The following is a 9,522-nucleotide window of genomic DNA, read 5'->3' as shown; positions in this document are numbered from 1 at the left end:
GCAAAGACTGACAATTAGGAACCTTGGGGATATTTATCAATTAGAATGGGTGTCCCCAGAGGCCCACTGATTGCAGTTGATGGGAAATTCCACCCTCCATGCGCTTCCCAACAGCTCTTTTTCCAGCTCTGAAAAGCCCCCGGAGGGCTGCTGGGAAATAGTCTAGACAACTGGGGACGAGGTGGTATACTCAGCAAGCAGGTGAGAGGTGGCACCAGTGCCAGCAGTGCCTCACTATCTTGGAGCCACTGTTGTTTCCCTGTTCTAGCTAGGACTGCTTCCCAGTGTCTTCCCGGACCATCAACCAGCAGAGCCATGAGAAGCCAGTGGCTTTTGCTGCTGCTGCTATTTATTGAGGACAGAGCCCTCAATCTGCCTGGTGAGTATCTATATATACTCTTTCATCGATCCTTCTCTGGGGGCTCTCACAGCTCTTCTTCTGGCTGGCCAGAAAGGGAAAGAAGGTGGTGGAAGATTGAATAGCATCCACAGGAAGATCCTCTGATGTGAGCACAGCCATCCCTCACCCCACCCCTAAATTCTCTGAAGGGCTTGGGGCACCAATGGTTTGAAGGCAGGAGCATGATGGGATGACCTCCAAGGGCCTTCTGGCTTTGCTCATCCATTGCTCATCTTCCAGGATATTATCTTTGCCTGTCTACTCCCTCCATTTTGTTGGTCATCTCAACTGTTTCCCCCCTTTTTGTCTGTCCTTCCCATCTGGGCCACGCCAATAGTCTGGGGTTTCAGCAAGCTAGTTCTCTCCCAAGTTGGCCTAGAACTGAGGAGGCCCAGGGGCTTGGACCCCTGCTGCCCTCCCCTGCCCTACTCCAGCAAAGAGCCTCGCTAAGCCTGAGGTTGGAATGCAGTCCTGGATCCCCAGGTCCTAGGACAGTATGGAGAAAGATGTCAGGAGGTGGCAGGAAATTGCATGTCTCATCACTCCCATGAGTCCATTACTTTTTCAGGGACAGGAAAGCACCTTGACAAAGCACCCAGGAAGCAGATAACAATTTTGGGGAGAGGAGCAGAGGGGATAATTATTACCAATAGCAGGTTCTACTTATTGAGCACCTACTATATGCTTACCACTGTGCTAAATGCTTCACGTACATTATCTCATTTAATCCTCACGACCATCAGTGAAGTGAATACTATTGCCATCCTGGTTTTACAGTTGAGGAAACTGAATCCCAAAGACATGACGTGATTTATCCCACATCACAGAGCTGGGCTTCTATCCCAGGTCTGACTTCAGAGCCCAGGCCATACTCTATTGCTTCTCAAAGGAGATGCTATGGGCAGGAAACTTCAGTATCATAAAGATGTCAATTCTCACCAAACCTATAATCGTGGCGCTCTTCCAATCAAAATCCCAACAGGATTCTTTATAGAACTTGATAAGCAGATTCTAACATATGTAAGGAAGAACAAAGGGCCAACAATAGATAAGATAATTTTGAAGAGCAAGATGGGAGACTCTACCAAGTAATTGAGATTTACATTAAAGTAACAGTAAGATAATGTGGCATTGGTACAGTGTTAAGTGAGCAAACCAATAGAGTGAAAAAGAGGGCATGAAAATTGGTCTGGATACATAATGACAGGTAGCATGGCAAATTGCTGGGGAAAGAATGGACTTTTCCATAAGGAGACATAGACAACTGATTAACCACATGGGAAAGAAAACACACACACACACACAAAATTAGATCCAAAGGAAATATCTCTCCCTTAATATAAAATTTGAGGCCCTGTAACAAGAGATCTATTCATTTAAGCCTGGACTTTCATAGCAAAATGACCCATGGATCACTAAAGTTTAGAGGGCTCCTCTGATATTGAGCCCATGTCTCTCATTGCTCTGAGGGGGATATGGAGGCATCAAGAGGGGTGGAATCTTCCACTAGGTCACACAGCAGGTTAAGAATAGAGCCTAGATTCTCTTATTCTTTCCATGTGTACTGGCCAGCTCTCTGCCCTATTGTGATCCTTTAGCTCTACACCAGGCTAGAAGAAAGGTGGGGGCAGGTTTGAGGACAAGAGTCAGTCCCTCCTCAGGATAGGTTGTGGGAAGGATGAGCCAGTCACCTCCAGTTTTCTGAATTAGTTCTTTGACAACTACCAAGGATGCAATGAAGAAGAGCATCAAGTGATAGACCTATTTCTGCCCATTGTCCAGGAGAAAAGAGGAAGATTTCCAAGGGATCCAGCTCAGCACATCCGATCTGGGCCCTTCTCTCTAGAGAGAGTGGCTGGCTTAGCCATGAGAATGAAGCTATGTTTTTGTGAGGCGATATGGCGTAGTAGGGGAGACACTGGGTTCTGAGGTCTGATGGACTCGGTTTTAAATGCAGTGCCACCACTTCCTAGCCATGTGACCTTGCACAAATGTCTTCACTGGTCTGAGCCTCAGTTTCCTCATTTTATAAATAGAAACAATAGTGATTTCCTCAGGTTGGTTGTGAGAATTCAATGAGCCAATTCTTGTACATTGGAGCAGCACCTTACCTGGACAAGGTGAAGATTGAACAATGTCAAAACTATCCTCAACTGCTTTTGCACTAAATGAAGCTGTTAGTTTGCAATTAGGGGTCACACTGTACCAAAAAAAAAAAAAAAGTATATCTTTAAATAGTAGAGTCATTTTCAATGAAGTAGGAAACTCAAATCAAAAAGGTATAAGAAATCAAAGACCATCTGCAATAACAGATTTCCATCTTTTGCTGATTCCGTCTTTAGAATAGTCATTGAGTGGAAGGAGACATAGTTGCCTGCACTAGTTAAATTTGAGCTCTGGCATGCATCAGCTGAGATCTATTAGCATAGAGCTGGCACACAAATAAATGAACGTGAGGCAGTCATAATGTAGTTGGTGTTAACATTATTTTTATTGAATCTTCTAATAAGAATACTTGGTAAGTGAAAACATCTGAGAAGAACTCCAAATTGGTGGAGGGAACAGGTATGTTGGGTTTTGTCTATTTGTTTGTTTTTATAGGCATTATTACAACCTGGGGGTTTGAGTCAGGTAAAACAACTTCCACACCTAAGAGAAAGATAGTTCTTTCAGACACAACCTCAGCTCTATCCAACAATGGGAGCGACAATGTCCCTGAAGTTCCACTTAGCATTTCACCAACAACCAGGAGGGCAGCAATGGCTGAGTTCCAGAACCATACAACACCAGCTCCAACTCCAATTTTACCACCAGCCTACAGTTCTGCTGCGTCCACTGAGCAGACAACCCCAACACATGACATTCAGGAGAGATTACATATACCTATCATCACAACCTCTAAGAGTACAACATCATCAAATTCCATGACTTCTATGTTGAAGGACCAAGAAGGGACAGCCTCATCCAGCATGGTCATTTCAGCTGAGACCCCAAAACAGAATCAGAGAGATACAACTGCAGCCCCTTGGCATCAAGTTCTATGGTCAATGGATTGGAAACATCAGTGTCTACTTACTCTCAGAAGTCAGCCACCAATACAGCCCCAACAATGTTTAATATACCACACATTGACGTTACATCAGCAGGGTCCATGACAACCACTGTCTCCAAGAAGTCAGCTACAATGATATCCCCAACAATATTAAACAAAATCACTGATGTGAGAGTATCTCTACCCACAACAACCAGTGCAGTTATCCACACCACGTCACTAATCCTGACTGCCCTAGGGACAACTGTTCTCGAAACAGTGATGTTTGGGACTCAGGAAGGGGAAACTATAGCTGCACCCCCAATCTCAACAACCCTTGCAATGAGCATGCTGTCTGCAATGCATCACACCATTGCCACAGACACCTTCCCGTGCAGTGGAATCAGCCTGTAAAGCTGGTACTGCAACAGCCCAGTAACCTGAGACAACAGCTACTCATCCAACAGCCCTTATTCCCAGCTCCTCAGGGACAACAAAATCTTCTGCCATGACTGGGGCCGGTCAAGTTTCCCCTAAACACACCCAGAGCAGTAGTCCTGGAGCAGGAATCTGTGCTTCTGACGGGTACCCAGTCAGCAATAAAGTCTGTATGTGTAATGACAGCTACTACATCCACTCGGGTAAGTCTAAGGAACTCAGTGTCAATATAGCAAAGAAGAGGTGGGGACCAGAGTAGACATCATAACTCTGTAAGGCCCAGGCGAACGTGTGTCCAAAGGGCATGGGCTTTAGTAAGACATTGGCATCTAAAGAGTCCATCTAGGTAGAGGTGTGTTCTAGTGAAAGACCAGGTAGCTGGGCATGAGTGTTTAGTAAGTTTGGGTTGCTATAATAGAATGTTATACACTGGTTGGCTTATAAACAACAGGAATTTATTCCTCACTGTTTTGGAGCCTCGAAGTCCAAGATCAAGGAACCAGCAGATTAGATGTCTGGTGAGAGCTTAGTTCATAGACAGCTGTCTTCTCTCTATGTCCTCATACAGTGGAAGGGGCAAGGGAACGCTCTGGGACCTCTTTTATAAGCACACTAATCCCATTCACCTTATCACTTTCTAAAGGACCTATTTCCTAATATCATCATATTGGGTATTAGGGTTTAATGTATGGATTTGGGAGGGGGATACAAACATTCAGTCTATGCTGTCTTCTCTCTATGTCCTCATACAGTGGAAGGGACAAGGGAACGCTCTAGGACCTCTTTTATAAGCACGCTAATCCCATTCACCTTATCACTTTCTAAAGGGCCTATTTCCTAATACCATCACATTGGGTATTAGGGTTTAATGCATGGATTTGGGGAGGGGGATACAAACATTCAGTCTAAAGCAGAGGTTGAATGGATAGTTTGTCAACCCCCAACCCCCAGGACTCCAACTACTGACCGGAAGTTAAACCTTCCTGAGAGAAGGAGCTGATGATCCACCAAAGAGAGAGGCTGTAGCCCCAGCAGAGTCCTGGAAGGCTAAGCCAGGTAACTGAGGCAAAACCAGTGTGGGCAAGACCAGCGTGGCAGATATTATAGCAAGCTGAGTTCACAGGGCCTCCCCCAAGTGGTGCAACTAACTCCCAGGTCCACCCTCTGGCAGGGCAGAAGCTGGGTCCTGAGAACCAAAAAGATGATGGTGTTCCTCAAACGTGTGTCCTCCACAGTTTAAATAAATCTATCCCCTGAAACCTTTAAATTTAACATAATTCTGATTTTCCTAAAATGACTATTCTGCTTTCCTAAATATCATATTCCTTCAAAAATGTTTCTTTGGCATTCCTTTTTTTTTTTGGATAATCTCGCCTTGGATAAAGCTTTTATTACCTTTAGAACTAGGCAGTGCTTAACTTATGGTCTAGTATTTTCCAAAATGTATTTTGCAGGGCATCAATGCTATGGGATTTCAAAATGTTACACAAAATGTCCTATTATAAATACATTGGGAAAATCCTAGATTATACAAAACTGCTTCTTGACTGCAGAACTCTTCAGGGCCTTCAATAGTTAATATTAAAGGTTAGATTTTTAAAGTATATTTTAACATGCGTTTTCCAAGAGCGTTTGTCCCTAGAATCCTCATACTGAGGAACATTTATGCAACACCTTGGAATATACCCTGTTGCAGAGGAGGGGAGCTGAGCAGGGCTGGGGAGGTAGAAGTGACCAGCATGACAAGTCCAACCCAGGGGAGGTTTAGTCAAACTCTGAATAGATGCTGCTGGCTCATTAGAGGGTTGTCTCATGTCAACAAAGTCTCTTGGTGACAATGGGGCTATGAGGCCACTTGTATAATGCTGAATGTATCCCTCCATAGAAAATAGAAAGTATGTCATTGTGTTTTCATGCATGGAGAATGAGGCAGCTTTTTTTTAATGTTAATTTTTTCTCCTGTGAATAAGAACATGAACTCTGCAAGACAGATTGCCTGGTTTTGAACTATGTCTCATTTTCTTCTTCTGGGGATAATAAGAGCACACTTACTTCATAGTGTTAGTGCTGGAGTTTAGCCCTTATTAATATTATTATTTGGCACTCCATATCACAATTTACTATTGATTGCAATAGCAGAAAGTTATGTCACTGGTTTAAACTCTGCCTCCCAACACCCTTCCCCCAACCCCTGCCCAACATACACTGGTACAAAGCATTTGCTCTTAATTTGCCCTTCTGACCAAACATGCCTGACGAGATAGAAACAATGAGCTTCTTAAAAAGGAAAGAAGAAAAATCTTTAAATTCAAAGTGATAAAACAAATCCAGAAATGTTTTACGCTAGTATTTCCATTATTTTTTAATGAGTAACTGTTAAGCAGTTCATCCCAAATTCACTAGAAAGTGTGAAAGGAGCAGGCATAGAAACACGGGAAGGGTTAAGTATTAGTTTCTCATTCATCGCCCAAAAAGTCCTGGTGTTTGACGTGTATCAGGACACCTTGTGGTGCCAGTGGCAGAAAACCAACTCTAATTGGCTTGAGCAAAATAAATAAATTTTAAAAATTGGAAAATATGAAGCAAAACAAAATGTGTTGGCTCTTGAAACTAAAAAGTCCTGAAGAGAACTTGAAGACTGACCCCTTTCCCTGGTGGCTGTCAAAGGTATTCCCTCTCTCCCCTTTCTCAGCTCTGTCTCTTCAGGAATTTAGGCCCCTCATAAATCCCCCAAGCCCCAGGCTACCTGTTGGAACTGAAAGGAAAAATAAAGAACAAAACAATATCTCCAAAAATAATCTTGCCAGATAGGTAACAGAAACCAACAGAGCTGGCTAAGAGAAAACAGGAGAATTTATCATAAGGGTATCTGATGGAGGCCAAGGTTCCAACCAAGTTCTCCAAGGACTAGCACCTGGAACTGTGAAAGTGGCAGGAACCAGGAACTCACCTTTCTTCTCAATCTTGCTTCTCCCATTTGGCACTTGCACCTGCTTTATTCCATTTTCCACACATTGCCCCTCAGCCTGCGTGGCAGAAAATGTCTTTCTCACAACTCTCAAGCTTTATACCACCACCTTTTAGGCCCAGTTCCTGGGAAAGAGATTGTGAGTGGATCAGCTAAGGCCAGGGATCAGGGTCCCATGGCATACAGGTCTCACCTCCCGTGAGGGAGTCTTTATTTAAGGGAGTCATTGTGTGTTAAGGGAGTCACAGTGTCTCCTCCACCCATATTAGAACTAGTACCCCCTCCCATGGCATCATCCCAAGAGCCTCATAAGGCCCTTGTCCTGACTCTTGTCCTCCTGCAGAACTGTCCAGGGTGTTGGTGGCCCCGCACTGTAAACTGCAGAAAATTGAGGTGGTCCTGAGCAGCTGCTTCCTGAAGACTCGCCACTGGATCCTGAAGGAAGGCACCTTCTCAGGATGCTCCAGCGTCACCAAAATAGAGGAGGGTCACCATGTCCAGGTCTTCATGATAGAGAAGAAGGATGGTACTTGTGGACTCCACCTCTCTATAAGCAAGCTGGGGCTGGCCCGATAGGAAGGGGGCGGTATGTGTATGTGGTCGAGAAGGGCTGGGAAAGAAATGATTGGGCACCAGCCCTGACTATTTCCATCTGGCAGAGGAATAATTCTCCATAATGGAGTTAAATCTTAGCTATCAATCGGATCAGTCTTTTTGTTGGGAAAGACCACTCCCCCATCAGAATGGGAATGCCCTTATAGATTGTGCCATTTTGATGGATAGGGATATTGGTTTCCAAACTTGTTGACCACTGAACCCATTAAAATAATAACCATAACAATTTCCAAAGAAAGGAGGCAGCAGTACTGCTGAACAGTTAGGAACACAAACCAGCTGTGAGAATTGGGAACATCTCTTAACTTCTCTGAGCCTTAGATTACGTATCTATAAAATGAGAACTTCACAGAATTGTGGTAAATATTTAATGAGATCATGCATGTAAAAAAGATTTTGACCCACAATACATGGCAAGAAATTAATAAAAATTGTTCCTCCCTCTGGAGTCTGACCCCCATCCCTCTCCAGATATAGCACCATTCATGTTCTGGGCACTGGGGACACCATCATCATCCTGGGCATCTTCACAGACCCTCAGCTCTCATCTCCACTTGAGAACAGACAGTTCCCCTTGGCAAGCCTCTCTATGTGGTCCTCAGAGCTACAAGCAATGATCCAGACAGATTTGCCCTGGTGGCCAATGAGGTCTTTGCCAGTACCAGCATCTCCGGGATAGGTGCTGTTAAGGCCACCCACCACTCTGTGAAGGAGATGTAAGTGTCTGTCAGGCACTAGTAACCTCTTGCCAGTGCTTGGTGCTTTTGTACCCATGTGCACAGATCTTGTCACTGTCCTCTATATCCTAGGTATATAAACACTGGGAGAAAGTAAGTGCTGGGTGAATGTTTGTTGGATGAATTCAAGTATTATTATTATTTCCATTTTGCAGATTAGTAAATTAAGGCACAGGGAAATTCGGGCCTGACCAAGATTACAGCCAATAAATGACATTCATTCCTTTTATTCTTTCCTCAAACAATTATTGAGGCCTACAATGATAAAAGTAAAAAACAAAAGCAAACTAACATTCAGAATGCTATACACTATGTAATATATTCAATATGCTTTACATTTAATAGCTAATACTGACAGCATTTACTCCATTCAAGTAACTGTTTGAATCACTTCACATATAACTCATTTAAGCCTCATAACACACTGTATGAGATAGTTATATTTTCTTTTTTATTATTATTATTTATGCTTACAACACCTGGTCTTCCTAGGTGGTCTCCCATCCAAGTACTAACCAGGCCCAGCCCTGCTTAGCTTCCAAGATCAGATATTGGGCTTGTTCAGGGTGGCATGGCCATAGACTATGGGCTGTGGCTCCACTGGGGCATGAACCCAGGACCTTCTGTGTGTAAAGCAGACATGCTAACTGCTACACAGTTATGAAACCACAACCATGTAGTTATATTTTCATTCCCATTTTAAAGATGGAGAAACTGAGGCTCAGTTCACACAATTGATAAGTGGCTGATCTTGATAAGTGCCGGGGGCAGAGATAAGTAAAGCGAAGTCCTTATCCTCTACAGCTCCTGGTATAGAGAAGGTGCTGGGTCTCCTGACTTCTAGGTTGTAATTCATTACTATTAACAATTCTTCACAGAGCACAGTGAGTCATTCATTACCTTATTTATTCTGGAAACAACCCTATGAAGTATAATTTCTCCCACTTTACAGATAAAGGGATTAAAGAAGATTCAGAGAGTTTAAATGGCTTGACCAAGGACACACTGTTGGTCTATTCATGCTTCAAAGTCCAGATTCTGAACCACCACCAAGTCTGTCTTTGCATGTAATTCCTCCTTTGTCAAGAAGAAATAGAACCTAGTGGTTAGAGTATGAGTGGATGCTGGAGCCAGGCTGCTACTTGAAGAAACTTAAACAACCTACTTAACCTCTCTGAGCCTCAGTTTTCTCATCTTTAAAAAAGATAAGGTCCATTAAGGAAGAAAGTAGAATGGATTGATTAACGGTGAGCTTGAGCTCTAGAATAAAGGCCCCAGGGTAAAAAGACTAAATAAGCTTTGGGGAGTACAAGAGACAGCGATCAGAGAGGTG

General features: G+C 43.5%; 1 pseudogene; it reads right to left on the bottom strand.

Moving 5' to 3' along the window:
• Positions 1-8,656: 8,656 nt before the first annotated feature.
• LOC112473010 lies at positions 8,657-8,772 on the bottom strand (annotated as a pseudogene).
• Between the last annotated feature and the right edge of the window lie 750 nt (positions 8,773-9,522).

The sequence above is a fragment of the Pteropus alecto genome, unplaced genomic scaffold (assembly GCF_000325575.1).
Source record: "Pteropus alecto unplaced genomic scaffold, ASM32557v1 scaffold39, whole genome shotgun sequence".
Classification (NCBI taxonomy): Eukaryota; Metazoa; Chordata; class Mammalia; order Chiroptera; family Pteropodidae; genus Pteropus; species Pteropus alecto.
Note: the sequence above shows the minus strand (reverse complement) of the source record. Positions and strands in the feature narration are given on the sequence as shown.